The following is a 25,826-nucleotide window of genomic DNA, read 5'->3' on the forward strand; positions in this document are numbered from 1 at the left end:
TTTTCTGCCCAGGGAGCTGGGGCTCACACAGGCTGAGTGGTTTGTCAAGATCCTCTTGGGGCAGAAGCCCTGTGCTCTCCACCTCTGGATCCTTCCCCTCGTGCTCAACATCACCAGTCTTTCTAAGTGTACATCAGGTTAGAGCTAAGAAAACAGTGGCAAGCCCAGAGCTGGAGCCCAAGCCAGCCCAGCTCTGCCTGCTGCCCTCCCGGCCTCGCAGGGAGAAGGCATTCATTTGAGGGGTGTCAGCACTGGGGCCCCACCCAGCCCATCCCCCCAGGCTTGAAGGTCGATGGTCAGCTGTCCTCCCCGACACCTTTCAGGTGCCGGATTCCTGGCCTGGATGAAGCCATTTCAGGATCCTATTGCAATCCCAGCTTCCCAGGACCAAAAATGGGAAAAGCCCACTATTCCTGTTATTTCCGATTTTCCCCTTATCAGCAGCCTAGACACCATCAATGGAGCCTCAAGGGACAGACCTCCCTAATTTTCCACTCTGGACATTTATCCAGCTTGGGAGAGGAAAGTCCCCTGAGCTCACTCTGGAAAGTCTACCAGCAACCGGGGAAGTCCCAGCACGGTTATGCTCAGCCCAAATTCAGACAGATGGAGACAGTCCCCCAGTGGAGACCTGGTGCTCAGCCAGCCCAGTGGCCTGAAACGGGGAATCATAGCATGCCTGTGACCTTGGCACACATTCCCACCTCTGCCTGGGAAAAGGGTGGTGTAAAGCGGAGTTTTAGTGAATGTGTCCTTTACATCATTGTGTCACTTAATGTTCATAACGTCACCACAACAAGGATTATCATTACCTCCATTTTTCAGAGGAGGGAAAATGAGGTTCAGAGAGGCCAAGAAACTTACCTGAGTCACACAGCTGATAAGTGGAGCCCGATTTTTCTCGCTTCATACTCCTTCCTGAGAACTATTCTGAGCCTAGAACTGTGATAGGTGCTTTATTGACATTGTCTCTTTAAAAAAAAAGAAAAAAGAAAGAAAGAAAAGAAAAAGGCGTGAGGGCTTGCCAGTTAAGGAGGCAGGCTGGACTTGGGGACATTATTTTTAGCCCTTGTTTTCATTATTGGAGGAGACATAAAAGAGTAGGCTTTTCCGGGCAAGCCAGTCTAGGTATGGCCAAGTTTTTGTGCTTCAGGCTCTAGTTTCCTTAGCCAAGAATCAGGGACAAAAGGCATCAGGCGCCGGTGCCAGTGCCAGTCCCAGCCAGAATCCCTGCCAAGGCCTAGTTTGGGCAGCTCGGACCGCCGAGGGGGGAGCTCAGGGGTGAAGTGGATGAAGCAGGTCTGGCTCTCTGATGGGATGGGAACTGCTTGGTCCCTCCCTCTGGAGCCAGAGCCAAAGACCCCAGGTCCACCCTTGGTGTGGAGAGATGGGCATCCCAGTTCCCCAATTTTTTTTTTTTTTTTGCTTTTTAGGGTTGCAGCTGGGCATATGGAGGTTCCCAGGCTAGGGAGTGTAATCAAAGTTACAGTGCCGGCCTATACCATAGCCAGAGCAGCATGGGATCCGAGCCGTGTCTGCAACCTACACCACAACTCGTGGCCACACCAGATCCTTAACCCACTGAGCAAGGTCAGGGATTGAACCTGCAACCTCATGGTTTCTAGTCAGATTCGTTTCCGCTGTGCCATGACGGGAACTCCAATCCCCCGATTCTGAATGGACCATGTGGACAGTGGTGAGTAGAATGGACCAAGGCCAGGAGCTCACTCCAAGTTCTGTAGGCTGCTTATTAATTCCCCAAGTCTTTGGTCACCCTAGAAAGAAACCCCCAGGAATGAGGGAGACTCTGTAGCTTACCACTCTGATAAGCAGGGGGTGCAGAGCCAATGTTATCTTGAGGCAGCAGGGCTGAGGTGAGTGTGTGGGCTCTGGAGCCATGTGACTTCAGATCCTGCCTCTGCTGGTTCTGGGACCATGGTTCTTTAGCCTCTCTGTTCCTCAGCTCTTCAGTTTGCCGATCTGTAAAAGGTATTTAGGAATCGTATCTGCCTCAAAGGGTTGTAGAGATTGAAGAGTTGATACATGCTGAACATTGAGAGTTCCTGGAAGAGAATAAATGCTTTAAGGGCTAACCCAGGAAAAGAAAGCCAAATACCATTTCCTGAACCTCGTGAATATTGTGGAGCAAGTTCCCAATGGCCAGACTGACTCTGCAGAAGTAGGGCCATTCCCACCACCACAGCCTCCTGACGTGCTCACCTCTCCAACCTCATCTTCCACCTCCAGCCCCTGCCCCCATCTTTCTGTTCCTCCCATACACTAAGCAAAGCACGAACCCTCCTCAGGGCCTTTGACTTGTTGTTTTCTCAGTGTGATGCCCTCTTCCCTCAGCTCATGCTGGGCTGCCTCCTTTCACCATTCCTGTGTCTGCAACCGGACTTAAAATGACCCCCCCCCACCCCACCTCCCACTCACTTTCAATCTGGCCTCCTTCTGACAGATGCAGTGTCACTGTGCTTATTTGCTGATCACTTTTCTCTCCCACTAGGCTCCGCGCTCTGTGAAGGCAGGAGCCTTGGCCATCTTGTTCACCAGGTATTCAGGTAGCGCCGCGCCTGTCACTGGCCTAAGTCACTTGATGCATAGGTACTGCAGGAGAACATGAACGGGCAAACGGATGGGTGCGTAAATTCTCCGGGCTCCTCAAGTCAGTTTTCTGTCCCTCTCAGGTGGAGGTCAGGAAGCCTCTTCAGCTGAGGCTACTCATGACTGCTGGTCTTCCTCTGAGCCTTCAGCTCTGACTTGCCCGCCTGCCCTCTGCATTAACACATCAGCGTCTTTTGCACACCTGGGGCTCAGGGTCCTCCAGACCCTCTGGCAGGTCCCATATGCTCTGCCTCTTTTGGCTAAAAGATTTTCGTGTTCTGCTTAGGGCTGCACCAGTCGAGGGCTTTCTCTCAGGGTGGACTGAGCGCTTTGTGAGGGGTGAATGGGGACGCCGTGTCTGACGTCTGGGAATTGGATATTTTCCTAGTTGCCTCCCTACGACCATAACCCTGTCGAGGCAATAAACTGCGGTACTAATTGGTCAACAGGGCTGCCCTGAGTCCCCCGCCCCCACCGTGCCCCCTCCCCGCTCCTGATTTCAGCAGTCCACCAAGCTCCCTGCTGGCTCCAGCACGGAGGCCGTCATCCATCTTCACTGGCCGATCCCATACAAGTCATTAAGGATGGAAAACATTTCCGCAAGATCACATTATGGCTTTCCTGTTTGACCTGATACCACAGCGCTCTTTGGGAGGCCCTTCTGATTCAACCCCATGCCTACTCTGGCCACCATCCCCTCCCTCTCCCTACCCCAGTCTTCTAGTACCAGGTGCCTGATTTTCTTTGGGAAACATCCCGTCCCCCACTCTCTGGCTAGGCAGGTCACTCGAAGCTGACTTTGCTCCCCTCCCTAACTGGGGAAATGGGCGTGTGACTCTCAGGTCTGACCAATCAGCCAATGCCATTCACCTAGCTACACAGTGATTGGTTCAGAAATGAGCACGTGACTCCAATTGGTCTAAAGAGGGGGGGTGGGGGCGAAGAGAAACGAGGTGTTGGGGTCTGGCGGCAGAGCTGGTAGAGGGGAGTGTGGGGCTGGTGGTGGCTGTCTTTGCTTTGTCATCCAGAGCCTGCTTGAGAAGAGCTCGAAAAGAAGAAGAAAGTCAGAACTTTGATGACATTGATATTGTTGAAACACCTGGACCTAGTTAGGCTTGAAACCATCAGCCCCAGTTTTTTTCAGTTTCACGAACCAATGCCCTTTTCCACTTAAGCTAGTTTAATGTGAACTTCTGTCACCTGTAACCCAAAGACTAGTAAGACCTAGATCTGTGCTGGCTAAGGTGGTAGACACGAGCTGGCTATTCAGCATGTGAAATGCAGCTACACGGAATTGAGAAGAATCATCTGTGTAATATACAAACTCGATTTCAAAGAATGTATGAAATTAAAGATGTAAATTGACCCTTAAACATTTGGGGATCAAATTGACCCTTAAACATTTGGGGATCAAATTGTGCAGGTCTATTTTTGCGTGGATTTTTAGATAGTAAATACCATTATTCTACACAGTCTGCAGTTGGTTGGCTCCCCATCCATGGACGCAAAAGCACAGGTAGGGAGCAACCCGGGTGGAGAGGGCAGACTCTAAATTATACACTGATTTTTGATCGTGTGGATGGATCAGTACCTTTTACCGCCATGTCAAGGGTCAACTCTATTCCACTATCAATTTTTAATATTGAAATGTTGATAATACTTTGACTGTGTTGTATTAATTCATGTATAAAATTCATGTTATGGGTTTCTGTTTACTTTTTCAATATTGTTATTAGAAAATTTTCATTCTGTATGTGGCTTGTGTGATGTTTCTGTTGGACAGTGGCAGACTCAATGATTCACCTGTAAAGTATCGAGAAGCACCTGGAGTTCCCTTTGTGACTCAGTGGTAATGAACCGGACTACTATCCATGAGAACGCAGGTTCGATCCATGGCCTCACTGAGTGGGTTAAAGATCTGGTGTTGAGGTGAGCTGTGGTATAGTTTAAAGATCCCAATGGGAAAGACCCCACCGGATCTGGAGTGGCAGTGGCTGTGGTGTAGGCCGGCAGCTACAGCTCCAATTCGACTCTCAGCTTGGGAAATTCCATGTGCCTTGGGCGCGATCCTAAAAAGACAAAAAAAAAAAAAAAAAAAGAGCAAAAGAGCCTGCCAGAATCAGGAAGGCACTCCAGGGGATAGAGAGCAGGAGGAGGCTTGCTGGAGAAGGTAGGCACAAGACAATTTGATAGGTCTGCTTTGCAGGGGTTGAGAGGAAGGGGGAGCCATTCCAGGCAGGGGGCACAGAGTGAGCAAAGGCCCAACCTGGGACTGAGAGGCGAGGGGTCTGAGGAGAATCGAGGGGAGTTGAAGGAGCCTCAACAGTTAAAACAGGCTGTCCATTTCTCTAGGGAAGCCAAGGATCTTGGGGAGAGGGTACAGTACAAAAGGGATGGAAATTCCATTTGCCCTTCAGCTACCACACAGCATCTTCTGTGTGTGTCATGAGGGCCCAGGGCTGGTGCAGCCATTTCCCAAGTGTCCAGAGTCAGTTGTGGGCCCCTGAAATGCTGGCACACAGCACCGCAGGCTATGTTCGATGCCCAAGCCCATCAAAGGGGGCTTCCAAGGAGGGAGAGAAAGGCCCTAATCCTGGGGGAGAGACAAGGAGCCAGCATCGGCAGGACTTTCCTACTCAAAGAGAGCTACTCAGAGTTTTAGCATTTCCTTCGGAAATTCTCTAGTCCTCAAATAGCTGTTTCCCTCTGACCTTTTGATAGGTCCCAGGCTTTCTGTTTCTCTAGGCCTGTTTCCTATAGTTCCTTTCTCTGGCTCCTGGCATCCAGATCCTAGACATCATACCATCGTCTTTGGATCTCAACAAAGGACATGCCAGTAGGGGACTGGACAAGTGACGGTGGACTCACTGAGTCCCAGTAAGGCATCCCAGAGTAGGACCAAAGCCGGATGCCCTGTCCCCAAGCAGAGACGTCCTGAGGGAGTCAGGTCCCCCAAATTCACTGCTTTTGCAATGTAAAAGGAAAAAAAGCCGTGACAGTGACTTCTCATTCTAAAGAAAAAGAGCACAACCAACGTTTCCTTTGTTTTCCAAAGATTTCCATGGATAACATAGAGCAAGTGTCTTGATTTATCAAGCTTCCTATAAAAATGAGACATATTTTTCTCTGACGAAAATGATTCAGGAGTTCCTATTGTGGTGCACCAGAAACGAATCTGACTAGTATCCATGAGGATTCGGGTTCGATCCCTGGCCTCACTCCGTGGGTCTGGAATCCAGTGTTGCTGTGAGCTGTGGTGTAGGTCACAGACACGGCTCAGATCCCACGTTTCTGTGACTCTGATTTGGCCCCTAGTCTGGGAACGTCCATATGCCAATCAATCAATCAATCAATCAAATTCAGCGTTGCTGAAGGACCTCTGTGCTTTTACAGCCCTCAGAGCTGTCCATGGACCCATCCTTCCCAGGGAGGCTGGCTTCCAGCCTGGGTCAGTCCTTAGCATGGTGTGTGTGATTCTCAGGCCACATGTGCCCCCACTGGACCCTACACTGCATTCACCACTGAGTGCCAGCACCTGGCATCTCGTGGATCTAGGCACTCTGGAAGTATTTGTTAATTGAGCAAATGAATGAGTGACTCCTATATTCTTTTTTTTTCTTTTCTTTTTCCTTTTTTTTTTTTTTTTTGGCTGCCCCACAGCATATGGAGTTCCAGGGCCAGGGATCAGATCTGAGCCACACTCATGTCCTAAGCTGAAACTGTGGCAACACCAGATCCTTAACCAACAGTGTTGGGCGAGGATAGAACCCACTTCCCAGGGCTCCCAAGACATTGCCGATCTCGTTGTTCCAAGTGGAAACTTGGAATCTTACGTTCAAAATCTATTCCCCCCAGATATTTACAGCACCCCAACTAAGGCCTTCAGTCCCTGTGCCCTGATTCCTCAGATTACAGTCCAGGGTAAGCAGGTCTCTCCTGGTTAACGTCAGGCTACAGAAGAGAGGCCCGTGCCTCCTTCTACCTACTCAGCTGCCAGGTTGAGTGCCCACTCTGCCCAGCCCTGGGGACCCCAAGTAGGGGCGGGGGCCAGAGTGCATTTTCATGAGCTCCATCCCATGTCTGTGCTGCAATAAGGAGCCACATTTATAGAAGAGCCTTGTGTCAGCTGAATGTTCAGGTTACTACCCTCTGGGTGTTACTGAGTCTAAGCTAGTTACCGCTTGACAGGTGACAGGCCAATATATTGAGAGATGAGTTGATGGGGAAGGAGTAGCAATTTTATTTGGAAAGCCGGCAGTCGGAGAAGATGGTGGGCTAGTGTCCCAAAGAACCATCTTCCTCGAGTGAGGATTCAGGCTTCCCTTATCCTAAAAAGAGAGATGGGTAAGGTCCTGCTTCCCGCCAGACTCCCGAGGGGCTGTGTTCATTTCTTCCTCCCCGCAGCCATTCATAGGTGGACAAAGATGTTTGAGCTTAATGCTCACTACCTGCCTGGGAGGCAGGGTCCCAGAGGTGGGCTGTTAGGTATAATTTAAGCTTATAGGCAAGAGCCCTTTAGTGATGAACTTGTAAGAGAATACAGAGCATCATCCCTAGGACATGACATGAGGACTCTTGAGGGAAACTGAGGCCAGAGATTCAAAAACATTCTGGAAATAGGAGCACCTGGGGAAGATGAAGGTCACCGGGGCTGGAATGAGGGCTAGGGCTGGGCTTCCACCCAGAGTTGGGCTTTTTATCTTCCAGCCACTGTCCCCTTCAAGATATCTGTGCGCATAAACCTCAGGAGTGGGGCTGGTGAACTGCATGTTTCTTCAGCAAAACTCCATGAGGTACCAGGGCTTCGGGGGTGAAAGGGAGCCTTAGAATCTTGGTCAGGAGAAGGAGGAGGGCTTGAGGTAGGGGCTCAGCTATGGCTGGGGACAAGTGGCATCTGCTGACACCATAGCTGGGCAAGAAGACAGCCGCTGGGATTTGAATGGGCGGAGAGGGCAGAACCTCTGTGGGCAGCTCGGCTGAGAGGGGGACGTGGCCTCTCTGACAGAGGCTCTGCGGGGAGTGAGGTGGGGACGGGCCGTGTGCCAGTGTCTGTGTCTATGGGTATGTGTGGGTGGGTGTGTAGAGGTAGGTGTCTCTGGGGGTGAGAACATGGTGTGTGTGTGAAGTGTATTTATACACATTGCACATGTGCAATTAAGAGTGTGTGTGTGTATGTTGGTTTTATGTCTACAGGGGTGAGGGCACCGCTTGAGGCCAGGAATCAAACCTGCAACCTCATGGTTTCTAGTGGGATTCGTCTCCGCTGTGCCCCAATGGGAACTTCCCATGGATGGGTCAGTGTTGTTTTGTTTTGTTTTTGTCCTTTTGCCTTTTCTAGGGCCGCTCCCGTGGCATATGGAGGTTCCCAGGCTAGGGGTCTAATCGGAGCTGTAGCCCCCAGCCTACACCAGAGCCACAGCAACTCAGGATCCGAGCTGTATCTGCAACCTACACCATAGCTCACAGCAGATCCTTAACCCACTGAGCAAGGCCAGGGATCGAACCCGAAACCTCATGGTTCCTAGTCGGATTCGTTAACCACTGAACCATGATGGGAACTCCGAGGGTTTTTTTTTTTATCATTAGAGTTCATATCTCCCTCACATAAAAAGAATCCAGGGGTAGTTGGCCTGGAGGTGGGATGGTGGATCTAAATTCTTCTCTTCCTGTTCCAACATTGTTTGAACACTGTTTGAGTGCCAGCCATGGCGTCTACATCCCAGACGGCGGCACAGAGGAAGGAAGAGGAAGGGGGAACAAAAGGGAGAGCCCCAGCAGTCTACCCTCCTGCTCTGGAACCTTCTCATCCAATGCCTGCTGCTAACATCTTATCAGCCAGAGGCCAGTCAGCAGCCAGTCAGCCACACCTAGTTGCTGCTTATATCCTGCTCCAAATAAAAGGGAGGTGGGCCAGGATGGCCTGACTTTCTTCCTTGCCTGGCCTCTGCACAGCATGTGATGGCTTTGCCATCCACGTCTGCTTCCAGGCTGTTCCCACTGCTCCAAAGCCCAAGCCTCAGCACCCAGCCTCCACCCGGGTGCCTCAGGTGGGGTTGTACTGGACGGTGATTCCCATCGTCTGTGTGGGAGTGTGTTTTGTGTGGGTGTCTGGGACAACAGATGGGGCAGAGTAGCACTGTAAACCCAGGACAGAGCTGCTCAGAGCTTACACCATGGTGGAGTGCAGAAACGTGTAGACTTGAGGGCGGGAGAGGCAAGTTCAAATTCCAATGTCACCACTTTTCTGTGTGGGCGCAACAATCTTTTTCCCTTTCCAAGCCTCCGTTTCCTCATCTCTAGAATGGGCACCATTACCCTCTCTGCCTCCCAAGACTGATAACCCACAGACCACTCTGGGAGGTGCCAGGAAGCCCGGTTGCTAACTCAGTTCCCTCTGGAGAGGCGAAATGAGAAAGGAGTTCCCGTTCTCTGCGCTCTGGGAATTTCTTACCATGAGCGTGTATTCTCTTTATTGTGGAGATGCTAGTGTAGCTGAAACATGGCCTCTGTTCACTGGTACCAGTTAAGTCTCAGACACAGAGTTTTGGGTGAAGCAGAAAGAACAGCTTCATTGCAGAGAGAAGGTCAAGGTGCCACAACCCCAAAGACCACCAGAAACTGTCACCAGACTGACTGACTCCAGCTCCAATGACTTTGAAATAATCTATGAAGGGAGAAGAATGCAGACACCCTACTCCTTCTCAGCAGCCCTGTTTGTGTGTGTGTGTTTGTTTTTAGGGCCACACCCAGGGCATATGGAAGTTCCCAGGCTAGGGGTCAAATCAGAGCTACAGCCGTAGCAACACTGGATCTGAGCTGCATCTGCAACCTACACCACAGGTCATGGCAACACCAGACCCTTAACCCACTGAGCAGGGCCAGGGATTGAACCCTTATCCTCATGGATACTAGTTAGGTTTGTTACTGCTGAGCCACAACGGACCTCCTCAACAGCCCTGTTTTTTCGAGCTAAACCAATAAAACCCCACGCTGTCTCCTCTCAAGGGAGGACACAGTTTGAAGGTGTTAGCCTGCTGTGGCCTCCTTTGTCTGGCAAAGCAATGAAGTCTGGGAACTTCCGTAAGCCCCGAGTGTGGCCCTAAAAACAACAACCACAACAAACACATGCACAAAAGGATGCGTGTTGATAAGGATTAGGGTGTCTTCATTCTTCTCCCTCCAGAGACTATTTCAGAGTCATCAAGGCTGGAGTCAGGTGGTCTGGTGATAGTTTCTGGCCGTCTTCGGGGTTATGGCAGCTTGACCTTCTCTCTGCAATGAAGGTGGCTCAAAAAAGGAAGCGGGTGGGGGGAGGCAGGGGGAGTTCCTGTTGTGGCTCAGTGGTTAATACATCCAACTAGGAACCATGAGATTTTGGGTTCGATCCCTGGCCTCGCTCAGTGGGCTAAGGATCCGGCGGTGCCGTGAGCTGTGGTGTAGGTCGCAGATGCAGCTCAGATCCGGCCTTGCTGTGGCTGTGGTGTAGACTGGCAGCTACAGCTCCGACGAGCCGCCTAGCCTGGGAACCTCCATATGCCGTGGGTGCGGCCCTAGAAAAGGCAAAAAAAAAAAAAAAAGGGTGTGTTAGCAAGTGTTTCAAAGGAAAAGGAAACACCAGATGCAATATAACTGTAATTAGAAAGTAACCATTCATTAAAGAAAGCAGTTCAGCAAGGAAGAGATCATTCGTGAAAAGCCCCTTAGAGCAAATCAGCGGGCCAAGGCAGGGCGCACCGTAACTGGAGACTGTGGCAACTCGTTTTCCCCTGTATCAGTATTGCCTAATTATTAACCCTCGAGTCATCCTTTTGAGACTGGCGGTGGTCTGGGAGGCTAAAGGAAAAGCCTGTTACTTCAAAGCACAAGGACACGGGCTCGTATTCGGTTTCATTGGGAAAAGGCATCTGTGCTCTGGGAAGTTCTACCAGCTTCTTGGCTGGGGAGATGCTTGTGGTTCTGCTGACCGATGACCATGGTGGACACAGCCAGGTGTGAGGTTATTTGCCAAGGTCAGATCCTCAGACGGGGCAGGCTCTGGGTAGTGTCCCCCTCCCCAGGAGCCAGCTGGGGCTGTCACTGCCTACCTTGGAGAAGTCCTGTAGGAATGCTGCTTCCAGGAAGCCTCTCAGCTTGCATTCCTAGCCGAGAAGCATTGAGCCCAGCCTGGTGCCCAGGACAAAAATCACCTGCAGAAACAGCGCCTACCAGACTGAAGGGTTAAATGAAATGAAAACTTGCCTTTCACAATGTTTTCCTTCTTTCTAATTTTATTTTTTTAAGTCCTGCCTTCTCCCTAATGAGTCACAAAAGCTATCATCAGAGGTTATCTCTGGCGAGGGAAAGGTAAGGATTTCACTTTTCTTTTTGTATCTTTCAAAGTACAAAAAGGGAGCTTGACTTTTTAGATGTTTTCCTCCTCTTTGGCCCCCACCTCCTCCCCCTTCCCAGCTGGCATCAGGAACTCTGGCCAGAGAGCCTGCCCATCGGGGATTTTTCTCTTTGAACCTCCGCGTGTGAAAAGGAAATCAAAACTGCCGTCACTTATTTTTAAAAATGCTAAAATGCTGGCTTCCAAAACGTAAACATTCCATTACGTATTAAAAAAAGTTTTTGCAGGCGTGACATTTATGTAATTTGATTTTCAGGAGGTACAGAAGAATAAACAGTGAAACAGTTACCTCCCATCCCTGCTCCCCATTTCCTTCCCCAGGGGTAATCCCTGTCGCTGGTTCCTCACACATCCCTCGAGGACGTCGTCTGTGCAGGTAGGAGAAGATTCGTACAGCTCTCCCCGCCTCCCATGCATGGTTTTCTGTACACTCTGCTCCTTTCCTCCCCCTGCAACCCCACCCCCAATCTAACCATATATTTTGGTGGTTGTTTGCAAGCGTACGTGACTGCCTGTAGAATCTGGTCATCTTACAGAAGGGGAAACTGAGGTCCAGAGAGGTCTGGAACCCGGTCTTTTTTTTTTTTTTTTTTGTCTTTTTGTCTTTTTGTCTTTTTGTCTTTTCAGAGCTGCCCCGGCAGCATATGGAGGTTCCCAGGCTCAGGGTCCAATCAGAGCTGTAGCCACCAGCCTACACCACAGCCACAGCAATGCGGGATCCCAGCCACGTCTGTGACCTACATCACAGCTCTTGGCAACGCCGGATCCTCAACCCACTGAGCGAGGCCAGGGATCGAACCCGAAATCTCATGGTTCCTAGTTGGATTCGTTTCTGCTGTGCCTCAACAGGAACGCCCTAAAACCCAGTCTTGCCTCATAGTCCAGGGCTCATTCTTCAAGTCTGAGGCTGAAGTTGACAAGGATAAACTGTCTCCATCAGTCATATTATTTTAAACAACTTCCTGGCCGAATGAAATAAAGCTTAAACAAAGATTTGTTTGCTTGTTTGTTTAAGGAGCCCTTGGTTTATACAACTACAGATGTGATAAATTCATTTGAGTAATGAAAATAAAAATTAAAAAAAAAAAAAAGGAGCCCTTGGTTCTCAGGAAGAGGAGAGGAAATCAGAGCTTCCCCAGTACACACTAGAAAATAATACCCGCCTTTCCAGGGGTCATCTGCAAGCCCGTCCCTGCCCCTGCCAACCATCGATGCCTCCCAGCCCTCAAGGGGGCCAGATCTGTTGAGCCTCTTCCAGCTCTGCCACGGCAGCTGTGTGGCACTGGGTGAATCACCTTCCCCCTCTGGGCCCATCTCCCCTTAGGGGCTCCACTCCATGCCTCGCCAGCTAGAATTTGTTGCCGCTGCCGCTCTGGGTTCCCACCACATAGGATTTACAACCATCCTTCCCCTGTCCCCGCCACTTCCTCCTTTCCCCCTTAAATTATCTGTAATTAATTGAGCACTTAGGATATTCCCTGTCTGTGCCAAACAGAGCATTTGGAAATTACATGCGTTGAAGTTGCACAACAACATGGAGAGGTAGGGAGAAACTGAATACATTTTGGAGATGAGGAAACTGAGGCTTAGAGAGGTCGAGGAATCACCTTGTGTGACACAGCTAGTTAGCACTGGAAACAGAAATCACACCAGGCCAGCTCTGTTAACCGCAGAGTCCCTGATGTGACCCACCTACTCTCCCTTGGGTGTTGATATTGAAGGGCAAGCTTAAACAGCTTTACCACCACCCCCCAGACAAAGAGGCTGGGCCCAGAGAGGGAAAGCACATTGCCCAAAGACACCCAGCTCCTGGCGGCAGAACAGAGTGGAACATTTCCTTAGGTCTTTTGGATATTTAGTGTGTGCAGGATACTGGGGGCAGGAAGGTGATGGCACACCTGCTGTTTGTTCCCCACTTGCTCACGATCTTCTCATACACACTGGTCTAAGCCGGCTGTGGAGCTGTAGGTCTGTGCGCCGTATGTGTATTTTCTTCACAGCGATGACTCCTGAGGAAAGGTGCTTGTCCCATTTTACAGATGGGGGGACTGAGGCTTGGAGAGGTGAAGACATAGCAACCTGGAGCTGGCGCTGTGGCCTGACCCTTGCCTGTCTTCCTAACCCTCCTGCACTGCTCTGCCTCCCTGGCTGGGGAATGCACAGCCCTGTGAGTGAAATGGGTGTGTGTGGTGGATAAAAATAACAGTTATTATTATACAGGGACTGGATGTCCCTCCTTCTGGGGCCTAGGCTGGAGGAGTGGAGATTTGGACGGAGGGGTGTCAGGAAATCTCCTGGGCCTTTATCTCTCAAGAGAGAGAAGACAAACTCCACTCCCATACAGGAAGGTGACTCAGACTTTCCTCTGAGACAGTGCAAGTCCAGTTTGAGATCCTAGAACCTTCTACTGACCCAACCAACAGTCTCTCTCCCAGTCTCTCTTTCTTAGAATGTGGAGCAAAGGACCACAGGTGGTTTCTCTGACAGGGACAGGTGGGCTTTCAGCAGCTGAGGAACAGAGAAAAATCTCACTCCTGGGAACCCTGGAGGCCAAGGAAGGGCAGCGACTCATCCTAAATTTCGCAGAAAGTCAGAGGCAGAGGCCAGCCCCATCTGGAACATTGAACAGCTCTTGGAGAGCTCAGCTGTGTGCTCGAGGCTGGTGACACCATGATGGATGAGGCGCAGGGCATGCCTCGAAATGTTCACAGCTCGGTGGGGAGCGGTGTCATGCCTGGGCAAAGACTGAGTGGCTTGTCCACCCCATGATAGAAGGAGGTGGCAGCCTAGTGGCCCAGAGGAGGATGCCATGCCATTCAATCTAGTGCAGGGGGAGGGAGCGTATCTGGGAAAGCACTGGACTGGGCATGGAAGGCTATGTTTTGCCAGGTGGAGAAGGGAGCAAGGGCATTCCGGTAGGAGGGAACAACATGGGCCAAAGCTCAGAGGTGGGGTCTTGTCCAAGGACCGTGAGAGGCAGTAGAAAGGATGAGTCAGCGAGTTCCCATCAGCAGGAAATGAATCTGACTAGGATTCATGAGGACGCAGGTTCGATCCCTGGCCTTGCTCAGTGGGTTAAGGATCCACTGTTGCCGTGAGCTTGGTATAGGTTGCAGATGCAGCTCACATCTGGTGTTGCTGTGGCTGTGGCATAGGCCAGCGAACCTCCTGGGACCTGGGAACCTCCATGTGCCATGGGTGCGGCCCTAAGAAGACAAAAAAAAAAAAGAGAAAAGAAAAAAGTATGACTCAAAAGCCTATTTGTTAAGGAGTTCCCGTCGTGATGTAGTGGAAGCGAGTCCAATGAGGAACCATGAGGTTTCGGGTTCGATCTCTGGCCTTGCTCAGTGGGTTGGGGATCCGGCGTTGCTGTGGCTGTGGTGTAGGCCGGTGGCTACAGCTCCGATTAGATCCCTAGCCTGGGAACCTCCATATGCCGTGGGTGCGGCCCTGAAAAGACAAAAGACAAAAAAAAAGTGTATTTGTTGGAATCAAACCACTTAGGTTTGAGTCCTGGCTCTGTTGCTTATAGCTCTGGACTTTGGCAAACATCCAAACCTCTTGGTCCCGTTTTCTTCTCTATAAAATGGGGAAAACAATGGTACCCACCTCGAAGGCTTAAATGAATTAATCCACATGAAAGAGGGTAAGGTATATATTATCAACTGCTATTTTTTCCCCCTGTTTTGGCCACACCTGCAGCATATGGAAGTGCCTGGGCCAGGGATGGAATCCGAGCTGCAGCTGCAGGCTCATGCCACAGCTGCTGTGCCATAGTGGGAACTCCCCAGCTGCTATTGTTAACACTGTAATTGGGTTCAGAGAGAATTTCATTGTGGTCCAGTGCTCTTTCCTCTGCACTTGGCTCCATCTTGCTCTTTGGGATCCAAGAAAACTTCGGCTCACCTCACCTGGTATTCAAGACCCCTGATGGGTGGCATTGAGGGGGAGATTCTGGGAATAGGTCTAGTGAAGCTTCTGGAAAGTCCCAACCCCATACTGGGATTGAACCAATCCTAAGGGTTAGGACGAGAGAGAAGAGGGATTCTCTGGGAAGGTGGGGGGGGGGTATAGACAAGCAGAGAGACACCCTCCCCCCCATGCAGGGGCCCTCTTGGCTAAGGGCTCCAGGAAAGTCTTACAGGACAGGTCAGCTGGAGAAGGAGGTCACAGATTTACAGGCATTTGTAAACACAGAAAGAATTTGCCTAGAGCTCCCCAGCAGGGACATGGAAGGCCCAGAACCAAGTGGGGCTGGGGAAGAGTTGGGGAGGGCAGCCGCCCAGCCCCCTTCCTCTGGTCTGGAGCAGGCAGGGGGCCTCCAGAGTCATCGGCCTCCCTTGAGCAGCCTGGGGGGATGGAACCGGAAGAGGCAGTCGCTTTCCCAGGATGAATCAAGGGCCAGTGGACGAGCCCCACCTGAGCCAGTGTCTTTGAGGACCTGGACATGCTCATGACTTCTGGGGTGGGGGTATGTCCTAGAGACACACAGGAAACAGGACCTGAGGAGATGGGGCTTTAACTAACGATCCCTTGGGGGTCCCCCATCCTCACTGGGAGCAGGAACTCCTGCTTCCTGAGGCCAGGCACTCTGCTATCTTTACAAGGCAGCTTCTTTCTGGATCTGCTGCTTTTTCCATGGCCCTGCTGCCCTATCTCCCTGGGGCAGCCGGGGCTTCCTCTCCTTCCCTCCCCTCCTGGATGTGGCCCCTGCTCACTGCTTTCCCGCAAAAGGTCTTGGCATCTGTGCCCTTCTCTTCTCCGTGTCAAAAGCACAGTGGGTTTGGGGAGAGGGGCAGACACCCACATATGCTCCCAGATGGGTGCTTGCCCAACAACTGTCTTTTCAATTGAGCAATGATTTAACATCTACTTGAGTTATTTACTCTAAAATAAACGCTAGATTTGTTTTTGCATCAGTATTACATGTTAGTCAGCTAGGCGGCTATTATAAAAGAATGTGAACTGGGTGGCTTACCAACAATAGAAATGTATTTCTTTTAAATATTTTATTAGAGTTGATTTACAATGTTGTGCCAATTTCTGCTGTACAGCAAAGAGACCCAGTGACATATATACATACATTCCCTTTCTTAAGAAATTTATTTCTTACAGCTTTTTTTTTTTTTTTGTCCATGCCTGTGGCATGTGGAAGTTCTTGAACCTGCACTGCAGTAGTAATGACACCAGGTCCTTTAACCAGTAGGCCGCCAGGGAACTCCTCTCTCCCAGTGTTTAGAGACTGAAATACAAGATCACAGTGGCACATGATCAGGTTCAGGTGAGGACCCTCTTCTGTGTGGTAGACTATGTATTGTAAATTGGTAAAAAGAGGGAGTGAACTAGCTTTGGGACTTCTCATAAGGACCCTCATCCCATTCATGAGGGCTCCACCCTCAGGACCTAAGTACCTCTTAAAGGCCCCCCTCCAATATCACATTGGGGATTAGATTTCAGCATATAAATTTGGGGGGAGCACAAACATGCAGTCCTAACAGATGTGCAAGATAACCCCCAGTTACCTTTCCCAGAGGTAATTATTCATGCCAGTTTCAACAATTTTTTTTTTTTGGCCATGCATATAGTTTATACAATTTCCCAGGCCAGGGATTGAACCCATAGCACAGCAGTGACAACCACTGGATTTTTTTTTTTTTTTTTTTGATCTTTCAGGGCCACACCCATGGCATATGGAAGTTCCTGGGCTAGGGGTCGAATCAGGGCTGTAGACACCAGCCTATGCCACAGCCACAGCAATGTGGGATCCAAGCGATGTCTGTGACCTACACCACAGCTCAAGGAAACACTGGATCCTTAACTCCTTGAGCAAGGCCAGGGATCAAACCCACAACCTCACGTTCTTAGTCAGATTCGTTAACCACTGGGCCACAACAGGAACTCCAATATGTGGCCCTTTTATCTGGCTACTTTCATACAGCATAGTGTTTTTGAGATTCGTCTATGTTTTAACATGCATCAGTTCTTTATCCCTTTTCATGGCTGAATAGTATTTTGATTTTTCATTCATCCGCTGGTAGACATTTGGGTTGCTTCCACTTTTTGGCTGTTACGGATAATGCTGCTGTGAATATTCATATTTACGTCTCTGTGTGGACATATATTTTCCTTTCTCTTGGGTGAATATTCCTAGGAGTGAATTGCTGAGTCATATAGAAAATTTATATTAAACTTTCTAAGAAACTGCCAAACTGTTTTCTAAGCTGAATGTACAATTTTACATTTCTACCAATTTACTGAGGGCTCTAGTTCATCCTAGCCTTTTTTTTTTTCCTCCCTTTTTTGGTTGCACCTTCAGCATATGGAAGTTCCCAGGCCAGGGATCGAAACCAAGCTGCATCTGCAAACTATATGCCAGAGCTGCAGCAACAATGGATCCTTAATCCGAGGTTACAACCAGCAACACCACAGAGACAAGCCAGATAATTAACCCACTGCACCACAATGATAACTCTGCTATCACTGGTTATCATTTGCCATTTTGAAATTCTAGTCATTTTTGCAGTATGAAGTGGTTATCTCATTGTGGTTGACATTTCTCTAATGATTAATGATGTTAATCATCTTATATGCTTATTGAGTTGTTCATATAGCTTCTTTGGTGAAATAGCTATTCAGTTACTTTGCCTATTTTTAAACTGGATTACTTTTGAGTCATGTTCTATATAGAGTTCTACATATTTTGTACACACATCTTTCAGCAGATATGTAATTTTCAAATAGTTCTTATAGTGATGAGATTTTCTTAAGAGTGACATACGGTTTTACGTTTTGATGAAATTCACATGATTAATTTTTAATTTTATGTATTGTACTTTTGCTGTTGTATCTAAGAAAACTATTACCAACCTTCTGGAGTCGGGCGCTCTCAAGGGTCCTCCTGCCCCATGTTGCTTGCACCAGTAGAACAAGACCAAGTTTGGTTTAGAAGCCAAGTTTTAGTCTTTGGGCAAATCAAAGCAATGAAGAGGGGAGAACGCAGGCTCTAGATGACAGGCTCCCCTCCCTTCCAAAAGGCTGTAGGTGGGGCTGCTTTGAAGCATTTCTCTCCAGCAGGGAGGGGGCGGCATTCTTGGGGGTCTGGCGCAGGCGCGTTGCTCACGCTCCAGGTTGCAGGGCCGTGTGCAGCGTCTCTGCGCTCAGCCCGCCGCCGCCGCCATCTTGAATCGAGGTGTCGCCTGTAGAGCTCCTGCCCCCACCCGCCAAACTGGGGGGTTGGGCCCAGCAGTTGGGCCCGGGAAACTCTCCTCCGTCCTGCTGAAAGCAAGGTCTCTGCACCCGGCCTCCTGCAGGCAAGTGAAACTGGACTAAAGCACAAAAGAAGAAGTTCGACCTTATTACTGAGATGCCGTCTCATTTTTCCCTGGGACCTCAGTGGGCTTTGCCGGGGACAAAACCTTTGCCTAACTCAAGGTCACAGAGATTTTATCCTAAGAGTTTTATGGCTTTACTTCTACTTGTAGGCCTCAGCTCCATTTTGAGTTAAATTTTGTGAATGGTCGTGATGTAAGGGGGTCCAACTTCATTCTTTTGTGTGTGGGTATCCCAGTGTTTCTTGGTTGAAAATCTGCTGGCCGTCGGTGTAAAGGTTTATTTCTAGGCTCTCATTTCTCTGTCATTGGTTTATATGTCTATCTTTATTCAGTCCCACACTCTCTTTATTACTGTAGTTTATAGTAGGTTTTGGAACTGGGATGTTATTTTTAAGATTGTTTTTTGTGGGAGTTCCTGCTGTGGCTCTGAGATAACGAACCCAACTACTATCCATGAGGACGCGGGTTTGATCCCTGGCTCCGCTTGATGGGTTAAGGACCTGGCATTCCTGTGACTGTGGTGTGCACCGGCAGCTGCAGCTCCTATTGGCCCCCTAGCCTGGGAAGCTCCACATGCCACAGGTGCGGCACTAAAAAGCAAAAAAAAAAAAAAGATTGTTATTTTAGACCCTTTGCCTTTTAATATAAATTTTGAGACAGCTAGTCAATCTCTTGACTAGAGAGAATAAGACTTGCTTGGATTTTGATAAGGATTGTGTTGGAACTATTAATCAAATAGAAGAGAATTTCCCTCAGTTGAGGGCTCTGATCCACAGACATGGAATGACTCTTTAGATTTCTGTTACTCTTGGCAAAGACATAGTTTTCACTTTTCAAATCTTGCACCGTATTTGTTAAATTTATCCTAAAGTATTTTATTCTTTTGATACTGTTGTGAATGGAATTGTTCATTTTTTGATTGTTTCCCTAAGTATGGAAATGCAATTGATGTTTAAAATATTGATCCTTTACTCTGCAATCACCTATTGTTTCTACTAGGGTTTTGTGGTTTTATAAGTCCCCTTAGGATTTTCTGTACATAAGCTCATAACATCTACAAATAGAGGTTACTTCTTTCCTTCTGGTATGGATCCCTCTTATTTTTCTTTGTTGCTTAATTTCCGGCTAGAACCTCCAATAAAATATCGACTTAAAGTGACTAGAGCGTATCCTTGTGTTGTTCCCCGGATCTCAGGGGGAAAGCAGTCTTCCCCATTAAGTATGTGTTAGATGTGGGTTTTTCATCCATGTTCTTTGTCAGGTTGAGGAAGTTCCCTTCCATTTTTTCATTTATTGAGTATTTTTTAATCATTAAAAGGTGTTGGATTTTATCAAATTCTTTTTCTGTCTATTGAAATGATCATGTGGTTTTTCTTCTTTATTCTATGAATATGTTGTATTGCATTGACGGCTTTTTGTATGTTCAGCTAACCGTGTGTTCCAAAGATAAATTTCAATAGAGCGCTGTTAATATTTTTTATATTTTGCTGAATTTGGTTTGCTAACTTGATTGATTGATTTATTTTTTTGCCTTTTCTAGGGCCGCTTCCCATGGTATATGGAGGTTCCCAGGCTAGGGGTCTAACTGGAGCTGTAGCCACCGACCTATGCCAGAGCCACAGCAACATGGGATCCAAGCCACGTCTGTGACCTACACCGCAGGTCACCGAAACACTGGATCCTTAACCCACGGAGCAAGGCCAGGGATCAAACCCGCAACCTCATGGTTCCTAGTTGGATTCGTTAACCACTGTGCCACGATGGGAACTCCTAACTTTATTTTTTAGAATTTTTGCATTTAGATTCATAAGGGTTGTTCGTTTTCTTAGGTTTTTTTTTTCCCCTCTTCGTTTTCTTTTTTGACGATCTCTTCCTGGTTTTGGTATGAGAATAATATTGACCTCATAATGTCATGGTGTTACCAACCCAGGCCCTTAGACTCTTTAATCAATAGAAATTGATAAGAAGTTAGGTGAGAAATTCAAGCAAGGCTTTACTGGGGCTTGTGCTGCAGCACAAGGGAGTGAAAACAAGAAACAGCTGCCCTTGCTCACTGTCCGAGGAGGGCGGGCTGATTCCTTAAATGGGGTGTGGGTGAGGGAATGGATCAGTGGCCTTGGCTGGAGGGGTAATTAGATGTGCAGCCCACTCCCTTGGTGGCACTAAGTGTGGGGATCAAACACAGGAGTACTCTCCTTTTTCTCCTGGTACCTCAGAAGTGTCTGTTGGTTCTTGGCCTTTTTGTATCTTATAAGTCATAATTTGTCCCAACTGTGTATGCATGCAGTTATTTTTAGTTCCTTATAGTTTCTTTATATTTTGTTACTCAGGGAGGCATTTATCCAGGTGCAAGCCCTCTAAGTCAAGGGGCTCAGGTCCCACAGGTCCCATCTTATCTCAATAGAATAAGTTGGGAGGTATTCCCTCATGTTTTTGGAAGAGTTTGAGAAGGACTGGTGTTAATTTTTCCTGTAACTTTTGTCGCAATTCACCAACGAAGCCATCTGGGCCTGGTGTTTTCTTTGTGGGAAGCTTTTTGATTACTAATCTGGTCTTTTTGCTTGTTATGTACCTATTCAGACTTTCCCTTTTTTTTTAGTTTTGGTAATGTATGTCTTTCTAGGAATTTGTCCATTTCATCTAGGTTATATAATTTGTTGTCATACAGTTGCTCATAGTGTTTTCTGGGTAGTAATGCTGGGGACATGGCTCTGATCGTCAATGTTGAAAAATGAGATACATGAACCCAGGGAGATCTTGACAAGGCTCTTTACTTCTGCAGAAGGGCACGGGTGCTCCCAAAAGCACATGCACTGAACAAAGGACCCTCCCCTATTTATCCCTAACACAGGTGATTTACCCGTCCCCTTCCCATAGGTCAGGTCTGGGCACACATTCTTCCGGATTGGCTAATTTGAAACAAATTGTTACCTGGAGAAGAGGGAAGGGGGGGCGGGTTGCAGGAGGGCGAACATGAGCAAAATGGAATAACCAAGATTACCTTTGATAGAAAAGACATTATGTTACTTTCCATAGTAATATCTCCTCTTTCATTCCTGATTTTGTTAATTTGTGTCTTCTCTGTTTTCTCCTTGGACAGTCTAGCTAAAGATTTGTCAGTTTAGTTAATATTTTCAAGAATATTTTTCAGTCTTGTTAATATTAACATTTCACTGATTTTCTCTGTTGTTTTTCTATTCTTTATTTACACTTTATATTATTATTATTATTTTTGCTTTTTAGGGCCACACCTGAGGCATATGGGGATTCCCAGGCTAGGGGTCTAATCTGAGCTACAGCTGCCGGCCTATGCCACAGCCACAGCAATACCATTTCCGAGCCAAGTCTGCGACCTACACCTTAGCTCATGGCAATGCCAGATCCTTAATCCACTGAGTGAAACCAGGGATCGAACCCGAAACCTCATGGTTGCCAGTCAGATTCATTTCTGCTGCACCATGATGGAAGCTCCCACTTTTTATTATTTCATTCCTGCAGCTTGCTTCAGATTTAGTTTGCTTTTTTTTTCTTTTTTCGCTATTTCTTGGGCCGCTCCCGCAGCATATGGAGGTTCCCAGGCTAGGGGTCGAATCGGAGCTGTAGCCACCAGCCTACGCCAGAGCCACAGCAACACCAGATCTGAGCCGCATCTGCAACCTACACCACAGGTCACAGCAACTCACTGAGCAAGGGCAGGTACCGAACCCGCAACCTCATGGTTCCTAGTCGGATTCGTTAACCACTGCGCCACGACGGGAACTCCTGCTTTTTTTTTCTTTTTTGGCTTTTTAGGGTCACACCCGTGGCATGTGGAAGTTCCCAGGCTAGGGGTCGAATCCGAGCTGCAGCTGCCAGCCTACACCACGGCCATGCCAGATCTGAGCTGCATCTGCAACCTACACCACAGCTCAAGGCAACGTCAGATCCTTAACCCACTGAGCGAGACCAGGGATCAAACCCGCAACCTCATGGATGCTAGTCAGATTTGTTTCCGCTGCGCCGCGATGGGAAGGGAACTCCTGTGTTATTATTTTCATGTGAATGACATCTTTATACATTTTAAATCCATCAACACAGTTTGACAGTTACTGCTTCGTGCATTTGTTTTGTAAATCAAATGGGAAAAGAGTCATAAACAAAAAAATAATTTATACTTCTTTTATATTTACCTATGTACTTACTTTATTGGTTGCTCTTTTGTGGATTTGGCCTGTTGTCTCAGGACCTTTTTTTTTTTTTTTTTCTTTTCAGTTCAAAGAATTTATTTTAGTATTTCTTGTATGGCAGGTCTGCTAGTGACAAATTCATAGGAATGCTTTTATTTCTCTTTTGTTTTTGAAGGATAGCTTTACTGGATAAGGAAGTCTTGGTTGGCAGTCTTTTTCGTTCAGCACTTTGAGTATGTTATCCTACTGCTTCGTGGCATCAGTGGCGTCTGACAAGTCAGATGTTAATCTTAGAGGATCACCTGCACAAGGTGAATTGTTTTCCTCTTGCTGCTCTCAAGATTCTTTCTACGGTTGTGCTATGATCGGTCTAGTTGTGAATCCTTTGTGCTATAATTGTCATATATATGTCTATGTGTTATAATTATTTCTTTATATAGTCTTAATCTCTTTAAAAGAAGTTGAGAGAGGGTCCCTGTTGTGATTCTGTCCTGTGTGGCTGTTCCTTGAACAGTAGTCATTTATCTCCATCTACCTTTTCTACCACCTAAGTGGATGCCACCAACCCACGGAAGATTCGGTGGACATGGACATGAGCCTTCTGAGGCCTCAGAACAATTTTTTCAGTGGTAAACTAAAGGCTGATAAAGATTAGCACTTTAAGTTGGATAATGAAGAAAATGAGCACCAGTTGTCTTTAAGAATGGTCAGTTTAGGGGCTGGTACAAAGGATGAATTAATCGCACATTGTTGAAGCAGAGGCAATGAATTAGGAAGGCAGTCCAATTAAAGTAACACTGGAAACTTTGAAAATGTCTCTAGAGTCAGCATCCCTTGAGGGCTTTGAAATAACACCACCTGTGCCTGTGGTCTTATGGTTGAAGTGTGGTTCAGGGCCTGTGCATATTAGGGGACAGCACTTAGTAGCTGTGGAGGAAGATGCAGAGTCAGAAGATGAAGCGGAGGAAAAGTGAAACTTCTGAGTATATCTGGAAAGCGTTCTGCCCCTGGAGGGGGTAGCAAGTTTCCTCTGAAAAAGGTAAAACTTGCTGCTGATGAAGATGATGACTTTGATGATGAGAAAGGAGAAGAAAAACCTCCATTAAAGAAATCAGTATGAGATACTCCAGCCAAAAATGCACAAAAATCAAACCAGAATGAAAAAGACTCAAAACCGTCAACACCAAGATCAAAAGGTCAAGAATCCTTCAAAAAACAGGAAAAAAATCTCCTAAAACACCAAAAGAACCTAGTTCTGTTGAAAACATGAAAGTGAAAATGCAAACAAGTAGAGAAAAACTGTTGTTCTCCTCCCAAAGTGGAAGCCAAGTTCAATTATGTGAAGAATTGTTTCCGGATGCCTGACCAGCAGGCTATTCAAGATCTCTGGCAGTGGAGGAAGTCTCTTTAATAGTTTAAATGGTTTGTTAAAATTTGCATTGTTCATTTGTGTAACAGTTGGTGTCGGCTTTTTATAATGCAGAGTGAGAACTTTGCCTACCGTGTCTGATAAATGTTGTCCAGGCTCCATTGCCAAAAATGTGTTGTCCAAAATGCCTGCTTAGTTTTTAAAGATGGAATTCCACCCTTTGCTTGGTTTTAAGTATGCATGGAAGTTATGATAGGACATAATAGTAGTGGTGGATAGACAAATGGAAATGGTGGGGAGACAAAAATATACATGTGAAATAAACTCAGTATTTTAATAAAGTAGCACTATTTCTTTTTTCTGTTTAAAAAAAAATAAAAGACGTTAGGAGAGGGAATTCCCATTGTGGCTCAGCAGAAGCAAATCTGACTAGTGTCCATGAGGATGAGGGTTTGATCCTTGGCCTCGCTCAGTGGGTTAAGGATCTGGTGGTGTTGTGAGCTGTGATGTAGTTTGCAGATGCAGCTCGGACCTGGTGTTGCTGTGGCTGTGGTGTAGGCCAGTAGCTGTAGCTCCAATTCGACCCCTAGTCTGGGAACTTCCATGTGCTGCAGGTGTGGCCCTGGGGGGGGGGGAGAAAAAAAAAGAAGAGAAAAATACATATATTTATAATGGTTTTGTTTTGTTTCTGTTGCTTGGGAAAGGGATGTGTTTATCGTGGAAATATTTATAATGGTTTTAAATTAACCTACATATTTATGATTTCTGGTAGTCTTCATTTATTCCAGTGGGTTCAAGTTAACATCTCTCTTGACTGCATTGAAATTCAGCTCCCTCCTTAATGCTATTACTCTCACGTATATTACATCTTTGTATGTCATAAGCCCAACAATATACCTCTAACATGATTGTCTTATGTAATTTAAAATTTTAATTTTAAAACAGTTGAGAACAAAAAAAAAATATATATATATGGTATTTATGATGATCTATTTTATATTAACCTTTGCCAGTGATCTTTATTTCTGTGTGTGAATTCAGGTGACCATCTGAGTCATTTCCTTTCATCCTGACAAAGTTCCTTTAGAATGTCTTGTAAAGCAGATCTACCAGCAACACATTCCTTGTGTTTGTTTACCTGGGAATGTCTTTATTTTACCTTTATTTTTAGTATATTTTACCTTATTTCTTGAGTAAGGACTTCTGGGTCACAGTTCTTTCAACACTTTGAATATATCATCCCACTGCCTTCTGTTCTCCATTTTTAAAAGTTGTTATAAAAAATGCATAACAGGAGTTCCTGCCATGGCACAGCAGGATCAGTGGCATCTCTGGAGCACTGGGATGCAGGTTTGATCCCCAGCTCAGTACAGTGGGTTAAGGATCTGATGTTGCTGAAGCTACTATATAGGTTGTAGGTCGCAACTTTGGCTCAGATCTGATCTCTGGCCTGGGAAGTCCATATGCTGCAGGGTGGCCAAAAAAGAAAACCAAAAAAAACAAAAATGCATAACATAAATTTCACCCCTTTTAACTATGTCTGTGTGTACATTTCAGTAGCATTAAGTATATTCACATCATTGTGTAACCAATCTCCAGAAATTTTTTGTCTTGTAGAACTGAAACTCTATATGCATTAAACATTCATACCCCATTCTTCCCTTTCCCCCAGCCCCTAGTAACCACCATTCTACTTTGTACCTATGAATTTGACTGCTCTAGTTAATCCATATAAGTGGAATCACACAGTATTTTGTCTTTTTGTATGATATCTTCAGGATTCATCCATGCTATAGCACATGTCAGAAATTCATTCCTTTTTAAGGCTAAAAAGTTCCATTTTATGTATACACCACATTTCGTTTATCCATTCTTCTGTTGCTAGACAATTGCATTGCTTCCACCTCTTGACCTTTGTGCAGCTGTGAACATGGTGTGCTGATAGATCTTTAAAATCCTTTCAA

The 25,826-nt window shown here is 47.1% G+C and overlaps 1 pseudogene; it reads left to right on the plus strand.

Annotated features, from left to right (window-relative positions):
* The first annotated feature begins 1,684 nt into the window (after window positions 1-1,684).
* Window positions 1,685-23,904, plus strand: LOC125133172 (nucleophosmin-like; annotated as a pseudogene).
* The last annotated feature ends 1,922 nt before the right edge of the window (window positions 23,905-25,826 follow it).

Source organism: Phacochoerus africanus, chromosome 8 (assembly GCF_016906955.1).
Source record: "Phacochoerus africanus isolate WHEZ1 chromosome 8, ROS_Pafr_v1, whole genome shotgun sequence".
NCBI lineage: Eukaryota > Metazoa > Chordata > Mammalia > Artiodactyla > Suidae > Phacochoerus > Phacochoerus africanus.